Genomic DNA, 16,360 nt, shown 5'->3' with positions numbered 1-16,360 from the left:
ATGGCTGGTGAGCGCAGCAGCCCCTCCCACCTCCTCAGTAGCTCTAAGAATGTCCGACTGCCAGCATAGAACCTCATCCCCGAGTGCATGAGTTTTGTAGTCCAGGCCTCCAATATATAAATAATCCCCTCCCCTCAAAGAATTTATAATCTGGCTGAAGAAATCTAGTTGAAGAAATAAAGCATGAGCACATGAAAAAATATGTAATTAAAATTTTGGTAATAGTAAAATGCCAATGTAATCAATATGTCTGAATTAAGAGCTGCATAGGAATTTGTATGTGTCTGGGAATTTGAAATTTCCTATGGAAAAGTCCTAGAGAGTCCAGGGCTGGAAATAAATATTAGTTACAGGAGACAAGTCATTTTTCCCATGCCACACAGCTAGTAAGGGGATAAACTGACCTTTGTATGTTATAGTCCTTATAAGTTATAATCCAGTGGTCTTTCTAGTACATTCTGCATTTGACATAGAAAATATGGTAGTTTAATAGGAAAGGAATGATGAGCAAAACTTTTGTGACAATAAGAGAAACAAATGTATGTTAATATGATATATAAATAACCTGAGGTTTATTGAATCTTCAGATATGTATATTTCAGTGTTCACAGGTTGGTCATTCCATGGTTCCTGTATGAAAATAGATTTACATTAAGAAATGATTGCCGAAACCGGTTTGGCTCAGTGGATAGAGCGTCGGCCTGTGGACTGAAAGGTCCCGGGTTCGATTCCGGTCAAGAGCATGTGCATTGGTTGTGGGCACATCCCCAATGGGGGGTGTGCAGGAGGCAGCTGGTCGATGATTCTCTCTCATCGATGTTTCTAACTCTCTATCTCTCTCCCTTCCTCTCTGTAAAAAATTAATAATAATAAAAAAAATGATCTCTGAATGTTCAAAGCAAACACTGCTGTGGGTTAGCTTAAGTGAGTATAAGAGCAAAGAACTCTTCAAATGAAAGGAACAGACCATTTGGACTAGAAAACAAAAAAGCACAGAATGCCATTTGTGAGCATTTATGGGAGGAATAGATGGTTTGATTGAGATTGTTTAAAGGTAATGAATTGGAAAAGCCACATTTCCTCTTCAGGATGTCCAAAACACACTCCAGGCAGGAGCAGCTCCCTCTTCAAAAGCATTCATCGGATTCAGAACTATACAAGTAGCACCTCATCCTGAGTTTTCCCTCTTAGTTTTAATCAGGGGTATTTTTACTAGTTGCCTTTTTTAACTAAATCATTTTTACATTTTAATTGTATTATGTTATTTTCCCCCATTGAATTTTTAAATTTATGTTTTCTTTACATTGAGGTGACATATATATCAATAGTAAAACTCAGTATTTTCAATGCAATGTAGTTTGAGTTTTTACAAATGCCTGAAGCTATCTAACCACTACCACAACCTAGAGATAGAACAACTCCTTCCCCCAAGAAAATTCCCCCGATCTCTTTTATCATCAACCTTTACCCCTGCTCTCAACCCCTGCCAACCACTGATCTGGTTTTTGCACCTATAGTTTTGCCTTTTTCAGAATGCTATATAAATGAAATAAAGACTTTTGGTTCTGGCAACTTTACTTAGTACAATGTAGTTTAGATTAATCCATGTTGTTTTGTGTATCCATCCATATAATTTCTGGGTTGTATTCCATTGTATTCCACTGCAGTTTGTCTATGCATTCACCAATTGAAAGAACCTCCACATCTCATTGTTGTTTCAGTAACTCAAACAGCACTGGAACATAGTAGGTGCTCTATAAATATCTATTGCTGCAAGTCAAAATGGCAGGTGACCAGCAGCTGCAACAGAATGCTGAAGGAGTGAGGAAAGGAAGAGAAAGGGAGGTGGGAGGAACTATGAGGTGGTGGCTCATGGACGGTGGCAAGGGAAGGAGGAGATGAGGAGGCAGGGAGGTGTGGAACCTGATCACCAGTCAGGCATAGGAATGCTACCCATGCAAGAATTTTGTGCACCGGGCCTCTAGTATTAAATAATAGTAAATAGTGTTTGGTTTTATGAATATTAATACATTTTCAATTTTTCCCTTTTAGAATATTCATCACAGAAAATATATAGTATTACATAACGTGTTATGTCTTATAGTAATACTAGAGGTGCGGTGCATGAAAATTGTGCATGGGGGAGTGTCCCTCCACTCAGCCTGAACCCTCCTGGAACCCCTTGAGGGATGTCTGACCGCCCATTTAGGCCCAATCCTGATGGGCCTAAACGGGCGGTCAGACATCCCTCTCACAATCCAGGACTGCTGGCTCTTCACTGCTCGCCTGTCTGCCTGCCTTCCACTATGCCCCTAACCGCTTCTGCCTGCCAGCCTGATCACACCCTAACCACTCCCCTGCCAGCCTGTTTACTCCTAACAGCCCTCCCCTGCAGACCTGGTCACCCCTTACTGTCCTCCTTTGCAGGCTTGGTCCCCCCCAACTGCCCTCCCCTGCAGGCCTGGTCATCTCCAACTGCCCTTCCCTGCAGGCCTTGTCACCCTCAACTTCCCTCCTTGCCAGCCTGGTCACCCCTAACTGCCGTCCCCTGCAGGGTTGATCACCCCCAACTGCCCTCCCTTCCAGGTCTGGTCCCTCCTAACTGCCCTCACCTGCTGACCATCTTGTAGCAGCCATCTTTGACCACATAGGAGCAGCAATCTTGTGTTGTAGGAGTGATGGTCATATAGGCTTACATGATAATCATGGTCACTGCTTCCTCTAAAATTCTGTCCATAAACAAAAACAAATCTCAAAAAGTCTTTAAAACTTTTATAAGGTATTCAATATATACCAACCACTACTCTTTGTGTTTTACAAGTATTTACTCATTTAAGTTTCATAACAATCCTTTAAGGTAAGCAGTAATAACATTACCATTTTACAGATGTGAAAACTGAGGCAGAGATATAAAATATTTTACCCACTTATAGCAAGAAAATGATAGTGCTAGGATTAGAAGCCAGCTAGGCTTCCTCTGGAGTTTTCAAAGAAAGCTAAGGTCTTGTTGTGAAATACAATGTGGAGTACTTTCCATTTTTTCCATTTGAATGTCATTCTTCTAGAGATGCCTGTGTTGCCTCATGATTTCCTAAATGTGACTTGTGAGTCCTCAGGACAGAAATTCTTGTTGCAGCCGAAACCGGTTTGGCTCAATGGATAGAGCGTCGGCTTGGGGACTGAAGGGTCCCGGGTTCGATTCCGGTCAGGGGCATGTACTTTGGTTGCGGGCATATCCCCAGTAAGGGGTGTGCAAGAGGCAGCTGATTGATGACTCTCTCTCATCAATGTTTCTAACTCTCTATCTCTCTCCCTTCCTCTCTGTACAAAATCAGTAAAAAAAAGAAAAAAGAAATTCTTGTTGCATTTTCACCTCATACACCATGGAACTCCATTAAAAATAATCAAAATTAAAATGTAAAGCACACTTTGTTCTCTTGTGAAGAGATTAGAGCTGATTTACTGTCAGGAGAGGAGCAGAGCCTTGTCATTTGTTCCTTCAGTAACTTCATCAAAGCTGTCTCTTGTGGGCCTCTTTTTACTACAGAATCTGCACCCTAAGATCCCAGGCTAATGCAGTGATTCTAACCCACCAGGCAAAGAGCATTTTGCCCTCCTCTCAACATCTGAGTACATTTTTGCTTATCACAACTGGGGTGATCATACTGGCATCTAATGGATAGAAGTCAGGATGCTGCTAAACTTCCTATAATACGCAGGACAGCCTCCCACAAGAAAGAATCATCTGGCCTCAAATGCCAGTTGTGCCAGGGTTGAGAAGTGAGTAAACTATGAGCTACTGAGGCAAATGCTCTAATAAATTTTTAGCATTTTTAAAACTAATGTGCAGAAAAGTTATCTTCATCACCGCCCCTTCTTTCCCCGTGAACTCCACCAAATGTTGCCTATATAGTATAGGTCCAGGCTTGGGGTACAGACTCACACAAGCATGGTCAGGTCAAAATGGGGAATCTCCTATCCTATCTAATAAAGAGGGAATATGCTAATTGACCATCTCTCTAACACAAAGATGGCTGCACCCACAGCTGAGGCCAAGTTCCCAAAAGGAGCCTTAAGGAGCAATCAGCAGAGAACTGAGGCTACACCCTTCCCCTCCCCCGTGGGGCTTGATGGGGAACCTCAAGGTGTGCTTCCTGTCCTGGTGAAGGGGGCCTCAGAATGCTCCCCCTGCCCCAGCGCCAGGCCAGGGGACCTCAGGCCATGCCCCCTACCCAGCAGGGCTTGACAGGGGACCTCAAGGTGCACCCCTAGTGCTGGATCAGGGAAACTCAGGCCATGTACCTAACTAGTGGGGCTTGACAGGGCACCTGAGACTGCACCCCCCCCCCCGCTTGGTGGGGCTTGATGGGGAACCTCAGGCCATGTCGCCCACATGGTGGGGCTTGACAGAAGAACTCAAGGCATGCCCCCCACCCTGGTCTGGGCTGAAGAACATCCGGCCATGCTCCCTGTCCTGGTGATGGGCAAGGGGACTGAGGCTATGTCCTCTGCCCAGCAGGGCTTAACAAGGGTGGGACTGGCCTGGTCTGGATCTAGCCCAGTATTGGGGAGCCAGCCAGGTCTGGGTCTCACGTGATTTTGAGGTGCAAGTGGGTGGCGGGGACTTAACTCTGGGTCCCATGGTGAGCCCCAGACTCTGACAAAAGGAAGATTTTCATATACATTTTACTAATTTTCTTTCATCTGTGACACTTCTATTATAGAGAAAAGGCAAATAGCAATATTAAATTATTTCCTCTCATTCATCCCCTTTTAATGTGCACAAATTTTGTGCACCGGGTCATTAGTATTTACATAAATTTGTATGAAAAGCATATCTTTATATTTTAAAATGACCTCTTATATAATCTTTTTCAACCAGCTACTCAAAATGACTATTATCTTCCTAAACTTTCATGAAGAATACATAAGAAACTATAAAATAGGACATTAGATTGAGGGAGAAGAAATTTTTATATTTTTAATGTCATTCATATATATTTATATTAGATATTTGTATTGCATTATGAAAAACATTGCCAGGTAAGTAATAGATAACAATGGCTGACAATTAGTGAGTGTTTACTATGTGCTTAGTAGTATACTATGCTCTTTACATTGATCTCACTTAAATATCACAAGTACCTATGAGTAACAGGTACTACTATTATTGTCATTGATTTTGTTCAGAAGTAAGGGTGCCAGACTCCTCCTAGTGTGAGTAGATAGGTAATGGTGACAGCCTTCCCTGAGGCAGGGAACAGCTGTGGCTGGAAAGCAAGTAGAGTCTGGCCAGGGCCTGAGGAAGAGAAGGTATGATGAATTGAGGTGCCTTAGGAGCCAGTTGCAAGTAGAGATGTCCAGTGTGCAGCTGAGTGTGCAGGTCTGGAGCTGAACAGGGACCTCAGCTCCAGACCTGGAGGTAGAGATGTGAAATCATCCACATATGAAAGTGTAAAGGGCCTGAGAGTGAGTGAGGTCACCTAGGAAAAGCAAAGAAGGCCAAGACCGTGAAAGAGAAGAGGATCAATACTGATCTCTGTGGACCCACATCTAGTGGGCAGATAGGAGAGGGTGCCCACAGTGCTGAGGAGTGAGTGCTCCATGCCATCCAGTTACCTCTGGGCTGTTTTTGTTTTTCTTTCAGTTTTTTAACTTTTAAAAATATCTGAATGTGACACTTGTTTCAACTTGAACTTGTTCTCACTAGATTATCTGGATTAGATGCAATTGTTGTGAAGAGTTAAAAAGCTAAGGACATCTCATGTGACTTTTCCAATATGGGCATATGTGAATTGAAAATTTGTCTGAAGTTGTACAAGCTAAAGGAGCTCAAGATAACGTGGACCTTTTTTTTTTTTTTCTTTAGCACTTTATCGGTTTGCAGATGGAGTTTACACTCTTCCTTGAAACCTTGACCATTAGAACATATAACATTTAAAATTATTTTCTGGAGATGTAATTCACAGTATGATGATTATAGTTAACGATACTGTATTGTACCTTTGAAAGTTGCTTAGAGAGATCCTAAAAATTCTCAGCATAAGAAAAGAATTGTAACGATATGGCAATGGAAATTTGCTAAACGTATTGTGGTAATCATTTTGCAAAAGATTCATATATCAAATCATTATGTTGTACACCTTAAATTTATACAATGTTATATGTTAGTTATATCTCACTTTAAAAAATGTATTCTCTTATGCCAATCATAGAATTCTACGCATACATCTTCTTCCCTGTAAATAAAATACACATACTTCATTTTCCTTGCATAGCTAGATCTTTTGATGCTTCATCTCTTTTCTCCCTAACTTCAGCTAGTATTCAGGGACACTAGTTTGTGAGTATATGTTCTGGAAGAGAGGCCAGCATTTCTGCTGCAGCCCTTGGTAGGAGAACAGCCAGCGTGAAACACTTAGCAGAGCAGAGGCACGGCCTTCTCCAGGTGTGCAGTGCACAGTGACAGCCACTTGTGGATGTCTGATTGCATTCTTTCTTACTCTCAGATACAATAAAGCCCTCCTCTTGGCTGGCCAGTGATTTTTGGAAGGCCTCACCCTCACTGAGTACATACTAGAGTTGTCTGTTTGGCATTGCTTTCCACCCTGCTCTGCAGGATCGCTTTTGTAAACTCCAGGGTAGTGAGGAGACCTTTCCCAGACCTTTCTCCCAGAGCTGCTGCCATAGCTTTCAGTCTCCAGTGACTTTGTTCCTGAACTTCTTTAGGACCACACCCAGAACACTCCTAAACACACAGGGCCCTTGGCCCTTCAAGCCTGTGGTTTTAAGCAGAATGGCATGTTAGAAATGAATTCAGTACCCTTGCTTGTTATTCCTCTCATGCCTTTGACAGGAATATTAGAAACATCACAGGGAGTGATGTTAAATCAGCATGGGAGACCTCATGAGCAATCTAAAGTCTGGCCGTTTAAAAGTAAAACGTGGATCTAAACTATGTGGGAGGGGAGGGTTCCATTGCTTTCCTATATACATCTGCAGGGCAGGGCTTTTCTGTTCTCCCAGCCTCTGTAACAGGGTAAGTGGAAAACTCCTCTCAGACACAGCCCAGACTATCCTGCAGGCCATCTAGCCATCCTCTTGGCACACACTATGCTCACAAATCCCCAGCCTTTCCTAGTTCACTGGGCACCTGGGTTCTGCCCTCCCGGGCCGTCCTCTCTCAGGTTCTCTCTCCCGTGTGCTCCAGGATCACTGCCTCACTCAGGGTCTGATTAACTGGGGAGGCTTAGACTTTCCACCAGTTTCTAAGTACTCAGTAGTAGGAACTGCATCTTATTGAATGGTATGTCCTGAGTGCTGGGTGCTTTATGGCTTGTGCTGAGCAGGAATTCAATAAATGTTCATTCAGTTGAACTGGAACATGAAAGAAAATGACTTATAAGTTCACAAATCATTTAACTGCTTTTACATGTTAGAGAATATTGTGTGATTGTAAATTATTTATTTTCTCGTCAAAATATTCTAAATCTTTCTCCTTCTTAGCGGAATCCTCTGTGCTCACAATGTGTCTTCATTTTCTTTCTCAGAGTCCACTTGCTTCTCAGCCCTCTTCACTAAGACTTCTGTAAAACTGCCCTCACTAACTTCTAAATCCAAAGGCATAGTTTAGGTTTTCTGTCCCTTATTCTTAAATATTTGATACAACTAACCAACTACCCCCTCCTGTTAGTCATGCCTGTTCTATAGCTTTTAAGACACCTCTCTGTTTCTGTTGACCTCTTACACCTCCTTTCTAATATCCTTCAATAGTTCCTCATTGCTCACAGATTGCTCCAGACACCTCCATTTTGGTCCTTCTTGGTCTAGCCTTTATCTATCTCTCCAGACATCCCCACTCATGTATTTGCAATTCCCAGGCCTGTTTGCTTTGCCTATAACTTTTCTAGCCTATGCAGCTAATTTTTCTTAGCCTTCCATAGCTTTGCTCAAATAATATCTCTTGTGGGAGTTTTTTGCTTTATGCACTCAGGAAATAAGTTACTTCTTCTGTTATTTGTTATGTTTATATTGCACACAGGACTGTGATATCCTCAATGGCAGGGCTACATCTTGCTCACCTCTGCATCCGCAGCACCTAGCCTTGTTCCTGGTACACAGCCCACATGGTTGGATGAAAGAATTTCAGTTTTTGCTCTTCTTATTGACTTGACAGTTAGAATCTCAAGTTTTATTCTTAAAATGAGACTTCTGACTATTTCTCCTTTACTAATGTATTAGCTGTTCTCAAGGATTTTGAAGGTAACAGTGGACATCAATAGGTTCTAGTAGCAGTATCATTTGAACATTTCTTCTGAAAAGAACAAACTACTTTGCCTATGATAATATCAATACATAAATCCAGATTGCTCAAAGCATAGAGTACATGTCTTTATCATGTGCCATGGATTTTCTCTTCCCATGGAAAAAAAGGAAAGAGAAAATCCACTTATTGAATAGCCTGTGAAAGATCTGTGACATATGCTTTCATTTTCCAGGCTTCTCTAAGATTCTTGGGGATGTGGGAAAAGAGGAATCACTATCAGGAAGAAGTCTAACTGATCCGTGGCTCCCTTGGGCAAGTGTTCCTCTAGGAGCCTTATTCTTCTCATCTGAAGTTAAAATAGTCAGACCAAATGGTCCCTGCAGTCTGCCAAACTCTTAGCAAACATTGAGTAGATTCTCTCTGACCCAGTGCCAATGCTGGGCATTAAGGGGTGCAAATTAAATGCGTCTGGTATCTGATCCTTCCGCACCTGGCCCAGGCACCATCACCTCCTCTCCCGATCCCGCTGCAGCCTTCGGGCCCTGATCAGTTTGGCCCTGATTGGCCCTGAATGCCTGCCAGGCTTAGGGACCCCACCCATGCATGAATTTCGTGCACTAGGCTTCTAGTCATGTATAAAATTTCTTGCTAGGCTATATGTGTATTAGAAGAATAAATTATGGTTTCTGCCTCAAAAGAGGCTCTAATCCAATGGAATACATATTGTTCATGCCAACAAATAAAATACATTTTATAATAAAAATTGTTATTCATTCAATAGCTTGCCAGGCAATTAGTGTGAGACCAACTCAAATTATCTCAAGGGCTTGATATTACTTACTAGAGGTTTGATGCAAGAAATTTATGCAAGGGACTCAGGCCTCAGAGCCAGGCTTCGTCCAGAAGGTCATCCAGAATGTTTTCCAGACTGTTCTTCTGCTGTTCAGTCTAATTAGCATATTAGCTCTTTATTATATAAGATCACTAAGTTAGAGGTAAATAAATACCAATGCTAAATATTTACCGAAATGCAGATTGGCTTCATTCACAGCAGAATTTTACAGTGGTTTTGATAAAATATTTTGAATACTAGTGTTATATGACATGTTTTTTAACCTGAGTCAGCTAATCCATAAAGAGGCATTTACATCTCTCCAGGATGTGTGTTTTATCCATTTCATTTTTATAGAGTCTAACCATTCTATATGATACTAGAGGCCTAGTGCACAAAATTCGTGCATGGGGGGTGTGTGTGTCCCTCAGCCCAGCCTGCACCCTCTCCAATCTGGGACCACTGGGATCCGGCCTAAATGGGCAGTCAGACATCCCTCTCACAATCCAGGGCTGCTGGCTCCCAACCGCTCACCTGCCTGCCTTCCTGATAGCCCCTAACCATTTCTGCCTGCCAGCCTGATCACCCCCTAACCACTTTCATGCCAGTCTGATTGATGTCCAACTGTTCCCCTGACAGCCTGTTTGCCCCCAACTGCCCTCCTCTGCTGGCCTGGTCACCCCTAATTGCCTCCCCTGAAGGGTTTATCGCCCACAACTGTCCTCCCCTGCTGGCCATCTTGTGTCCACATAGGGGAAGGATCTTTGACCACATGGGGGCAGCTATCTTGATCTTGTGTGTTGGAGTGATGGTCAATCTGCATATTACTCTTTTATTAGATAGGATAAGCCTAATATGCAAATTGTCCCCTCAGGCAGTCATTTGACCAGGTGACTGGGAGTTTAACTGCTCACTATGATGTGCGCTGACCACTAAGGGCCAATGCGGAACATGGCAGGCATTCAGCAACACTCTGTGAACTCTCGCCAGCTACCTAGGGGAGGAGGTGATGGGGACGGAGGTGCAGTGAGAATGTAGAATGTTCCTCCTCAGGGACACCAGGTGCTCAGGTGCTGGGCACCCTCGAGGTGTCCACCCAGCCAGGCTCACCATGGGTTCATGCAGGAGCTGGTCTGTGAGGCCAGCTGGGAGAGAGCGCGCTCCCCACACAGCTTCCATGTGGTGTCGCTGGGTGGCCCAGAGGCCAATACTGCACCCCAGCATGCAGTGTTTAGCCATGCTCACTACATCTCCCCGTAGGGACTCAGATGTCATGACTCAGGCATTTGGGGGCACATAGAGGCCTGGGAACAGCTGGGACCTGACCTTCCATGCCAGACACTTGAGTTTCAATTGCTGGCCAGGCCTAGGAACCACACCCAGGCACAAATTTCATGTACCTGGCCTCTAGTTATTTATATTACCTTGTACAGGATAAATCACAGGCCAAGACTAAACTATGCTGGGAATGTCTACCTCATGTCAGACCACCATAAGGAATATTTTCTCTCCAGAGCTGATAGAAAATTGTGAAATAAGTGTACAATATGATGACTTCATATAGATATACATTGTGAAAGGAAGAGTTAAATGGTTGTGTGTATGATATTTGAAATTGTACCTAGGATTTCTAAGATATCTTCAATGAGGATGATTTTTATAGATAGGATTGAGAATGGATAAGCAAGTAGATTAAAAGTAAATGAAATGCAGATCACTTTACATAAAAAATTTCAAAGTCCAAAAAAACAAAGTAATTTTTAAATGAATAAAACAAAAGACCCCATCTTTTAAAAAATAGGTTTTATTTTTAGAGCTATTTTAGGTTCACAGCAAATATGAGCACAAAATACAGAGTTCCTGCCCCGCCAGTATTACTCAGTAGTTAACCATCAACTTATAAACCAAGAGGTCAAGTTTTGATCCCCAGTCAGGGCATATGCCCAGGTTGTAGGCTCAATCCCCTGTAGGGGGCATGCAGAAAGCAGTTGACAATGATTCTCATCATTGATGTTTCTAACTCTCTCTCCCTCTCCCTTCCTCTCTGAAATCAATAAAAACATGTTAAATATATCTGTCTGTATACATATATGCATATATCCTATCTAATAATCTAATAAAAGGGTAATATGCAAATTAACCATGACTCCATCACAAAATATGGTGTTGCCCATAACCACAAGGTGGCAGCACCCAGTCCCCTCAGTCTCACTGGAGTCCCTGGTCCTGTGGGGGCTGCCACTAGGAGCAGGCAGCATGAGCAAACTGGCGGAATGCTTGATTCATCCCCACAGTGACTGAGGGCTTCTGGGCAGTGGGTGTGAGCGGCCAGGGCGGGACACTTGCTTCATCGCGTGGTGACACCCCAGGTCATGGAAGGCCTCTGGGGACAGGAGAGCCAGCCCACAGCCTCCATGGCCAACCACAGGATGGAATAGGAGATGGCGGGCCCTCTTGAAACCTCTGTGGCCGATAGAGAGCCCTGAGAGGCAAGGGCGGGCCCGCCACGGCCTCCGAAGCTAGTCACAGGCCTGGAGTAAAACGTTGACAGCACGTCCTTTCAGTATAATTGGGGCATTAGAGGCCCACAGAATGATCATTTCCTTTTCTATGAAACACATAACTCTGACACACTATTTACAATTAAATAAGTTTCGTATATTTTAACATTTTACAGCCCTGGAAAGTTACATATAATGATCAGCAAAGAAGATGAAAAGAAATTTAGGCTTATTTTTTAAAATATATTTTGTTGATTTTTAGAGAGGAAGGGAGGGGGGAGAAAAACATCAATTATGAAAGAGAATCATTGATTGACTGCTTCCTGCACACCCCCCGACTGGGAATCGAGAACCACAACCCAACATGTGCTCTTGCCCAGAATTAAACCTGGGACCCCTCAGTTCACAGGTTGATGAGCCAAACTAGCTAGGGCGAATTTTTAAGCTTTTAAAGATGTAACTAATTTCTGTCTAGAAGACAAACCAATTCAAAAAGTGATGGTTTTATTGTCCTATAAGACATTAGCCAGATTGTATCTAATTTAGCTATTTTACTTCAGGCTTCCATCTTTGGCAATCTCATTTGAACAGCATTATCAACCTATTAGTCCCTTCACTGAGTTAAACAGAACTTTTGCATCTGCTGTTATACATTTGACACATGCAAAGTTTTGTTTTGACACAATAAAACAAAAGATCATTTAATTCTTCCCTGGAACACAGAAAAGCACAAACTTGAATCATTGGTGTGGCTTAGGTTACTTTTCCAAATATTGTTAATAAAATTCATGTAGGGATCTTCACAGAGCCAAGATTCTCTCTTTCAGGCCTACTTATTCAGCATCTCCAAAGAGGAGGCCTGTTATTCTGTGTTTTGTTCTGTTTTGTTTTGTGTTTTCATTCTCACCAGAGGATATTTTTTCACTGCTTTTTAGAGAGAGTGGACTGCGGGGAGAGGGATCGGGAGCGGGAGAGGGAGAAGAAAAGGGAGAGTGAGAGCGAGAGGGAGATGAAGAAGGCCCGCTTGAGGCCGAGGGGAGGCCCTCTCCAGCAGTTCCGCCTCTGCATGTGAGCTGCTAAGGAAACACCTTTTCTGACTGCTTATTGGCTAAGCTTCCTGTATGCTGCTCACAGTGTTCTTGGTAACTTGCCTAATAAGAATCCAAAGGGGTATCCAAGATGGTGGCTTAGGTAAACACATCTAAACTGCTGCCCTACATACACAACAATTTCAAAACTACAACTAAAAAACAAAACGTCTATCACCCAGAACCATGGGAAAGCTGGCTGAAAGGAAGCTCTACAACTAGACTGGAAGAGAAAGGAGCATTCAGGGCACAAGAGCTGAAAAACTAAGGTACGGGGGCGTGCAATACCAGCTGGTGGTGGATCCTGGCTGGTGGAGGGCGTTGCTTTCTTCAACCCAAAGAGAGCCAAGCTCCCAATCTCTCTGAAATCCAGTTTCTGGGGAGAAGCTAGACTGTCTGCCATCAGGTCGGAAAGTGAGAGTGGCTTGCTTGCAGAGCTGCACACAAGAATAATAATTGGTTTCTGTGCTGGGGCATGAGACATACAGAGAAGGTCAGAGAGGCAAAGACGGCTGACAGGCAGCCATAGCTGTTGGCCACACCCCAGCCGTGACACCCTGAGACTCTGCCCTGAGACTCCGCCCCAGATATCTACAAACACACCCAAAATCCAAACAGCGGCTTTTGCATTTGAATGGCCTTCTCTATTGCAGTTTAACCTAGCAAACTTGCAACCTGGTGCAGATAACTCCAAAAACTCCAAGCTCCAAGCAGGAAGCAGGAAGGTGGGGACTGTGGTTCTTGCTGTAGCTCCTGCAGGGTGGCCTCAGACAGTAGCTGAACTGCACTCCATTGGAGACCCAGAAGCCAGTGTACCTAGTGGTCAGTGTGAGACACCAGATTTCAAATCCTCATATCCATAAGTGACACATTCTGGAGGCAGACTCAGTGAGCACCAATCCCATTGAAATAAGGCCTGTACCATAAGCATGTCTTCAGCACAGCAGTTATTCCATTATAGACAGAGCGGGTCCTCACAGCAAATTGGCCTGGAGGTCAATTCCTCCAAGTGTGCCAACAGCAATCAAGGCTTAACTAAACTAAGACTTTGCACTCTGCCCACAAAGGGGTGTACCAAGAGCAACCACCTCAGTGAGTGGGGAAGCTGAGCTATTGGCCCCTATAGGTCACCTACCACACAATGCCACTCCATCAACACAGGGAGGCAGCCAAAATGTGGAGATTCAGAAGCATGTCACGAATGGGAGAGATGGAGGAAAGTAAACTACTGGACGACAGAGTTCAGAATCACATTTATAAGGTTACTCAAGAATCTTCTAAAAACCGCTGAGAAACTTGATGAGACCTTCAAGGACCTTAATGAGAATACCAAAAAAAATGGAAAAGTACCAGTTAGAAATTAAGCATATACTGTCTGAAATAAAGAATATACAGAAACTCAACTGTAGATCAACGTACCCCAAGAGTCAAACCAAAGATTTGGAATATGAGGAAACAAAAAAACACCCAACCAGAGAGGCAGAAAGAAGAATCCAAAAGTGTGAGGATAGTGTAAGGAGCCTCTGGGAGAACTTTAAGCATACTAACATATGGATATTTGGGGTTCCAGAAGAAGAGAGAGAGCAGAATATTGAAGGCCTATTGAAAGAAATAATGACAGAAAACTTTCCCTGTCTGGTGAAAGAAGTAGACTTATAAGTCCAGGAAGTGCACAGAACCCCAAACAAGAGGAATCCAAAGAGGACCACACCAAGACACGTCATAATTAAAATGCCAAGGTCAAAAGACAAAGAGAATCTTGAAAGCAGCAAGAGAAAAACAGTTAGTTACCTACAAGGGAGTTCCCATATGACTATCAGCTGATTTCTCAGTAGAAACCATGCAGGTCAGACGGGAGTGTCAAGAAATATTCAAAGTGATGAATAGCAAGAACCTACAACCAAGATTACTCTATCCAGCAAAGCTATCATTCAGAATTGAAAGTTAGATAAAGAGCTTCACAGACAAGAAAAAGCTAAAGGAGTTCATCACCACCAACCCACGATTTCATGAAATGCTGAAGGATATTCTTTAAGAAGAGGAAGAATAAAAAGAAAAAGGTAAAGGTAAAATCTATGAACAACAAAAAAGACATCAAGTTATATATCTACCAACAAGTGAATCTAAAAATCAAGTGAATAAAAAAATCTGAAGAACAGAATGGACTGGTGAATATAATAGAATCAAGCACATAGAAAGGGAGTGGACTGACAATTAATTCTCAGGGGGAAGAGAGTCTGAGGGGTGTGGGAAGAGATTGGACAAAAATCTTACACCTATGGATGAAGACAGTGGCAGTGGGTAAGGGCATGGGGTGGGGTGGGGAATCAGGTGGAGGGGAGCTATGGGGGTGTGGGGGAGAGGAACACCTGTAATAATATGAACAATAAAGAAGGTGAAGGTGATCTGGGATTTTTCCACCTCACTCCTGGAGTAAAAATGAAGATCCACTGCTGGAGGAGCTAAGAAATGTCGTATCCTTCCCTACCCAGTGTGGCTCAGTGGATTGAGCCTCTGTCTACCAACTGCAGGGTCCAGGTTTGATTCTGGTAAAGGGCATGTACCTAAGTTGCTGGCTCCTCCCTGGCCCTGGCCCAGGTCAGGGCTCATGTAGGAGGCAAGTCTTTTCTTCTCTCTTCCACTCTCTCTAAAAATCAATGGAAATATATCCTCAGGTGAGGATTTAAAAAGAAAGAAAGAAAGAAAGAAAGAAAGAAAGAAAGAAAGAAAGAAAGAAAGAAAGAAAGAAAGAAATGTCATATCCTATGAAAGAGACATCTTGAAAATGCCTAAAGAAAGTTGTCATATTTTCATGGTAAAGGAACTGGAATCTGTGTTGATGAAAACACCTTGGCAGCTGCAGCAGCAGGCAGTGGCAGCAGCAGCAGGGTGGAGGGGGCAGCACCTTCCCCTGATCAGCCAGATTGCCTCCTGCAGAGGGAGGCCTACTGATGGCTTAGGCCTGCAGGAAATGGACCTAAGTTGTCAGTAGGACCTAAGTTCCTAGACTGTGAGAGGGGGCAGTAGGTCAGGGTGGGCTGAGAGACACCTCCTCCCCCATGCACAGATTTTGTGCACCAGGCCTCTAGTAGGTGTCTGTGTGTGTGTGTGTGTGTGTGTGTGTGTGTGTGTGTATTTAAAAATACAAAGAGTTCCTATATACCCTTGCACCTACACATACACAGCTTCTCTCACCATTAATTGATGAATCTACATTGGACACATCATTATCACCCAAAATCCATAGTTTACATTAGGGTTCACTCTTGGTCTTCTACATCCTATGGGTTTTGACAGATGTGTCTATCATTATAGTATCTACAGAGTACTTTCACTGCCCTAAAAATGCTCTGTTTTCTGACTATTCACCATTCCTCCCTCCTAAGCCCGGGAAAGAACTGACTTTTTACTGTCTCATTAGTTTTGACTCTTCCAGAATGTCATATAGTTGCAATTGTTCTGTATGTAGCCTTTTCATATTGGCTTCTTTCTGTTAGTAATGTGTATTTAAGTTTTCTCTATGTCTTTTTAGGGCTTGATGGCTCACATTATTTTTAGTGCTGAGTATGAGTATATTTCATTGTCCAGATGTACCACAGTTTATTTATTCATTCACCTATAAAAGGTTGGTTCACCTTAGTGCCTTCCAAGTTTTTGCAATTATGAATAAAAC

The 16,360-nt window shown here is 43.1% G+C and overlaps 1 protein-coding gene across 4 annotated transcripts in view; it reads left to right on the top strand.

Annotated features, from left to right (window-relative positions):
* Positions 1–16,360, top strand: part of STARD13 (StAR related lipid transfer domain containing 13) — a 241,330-nt gene that overhangs the window by 175,055 nt on the left and 49,915 nt on the right. The window lies entirely within an intron of this gene.

This window comes from Pipistrellus hanaki (assembly GCF_964339955.1).
Source record: "Pipistrellus hanaki genome assembly, chromosome: 3".
Taxonomy (NCBI): domain Eukaryota; kingdom Metazoa; phylum Chordata; class Mammalia; order Chiroptera; family Vespertilionidae; genus Pipistrellus; species Pipistrellus hanaki.
The sequence above is the reverse complement of the archived record's forward strand: the minus strand, read 5'-3'. Positions and strand labels throughout refer to the sequence as shown.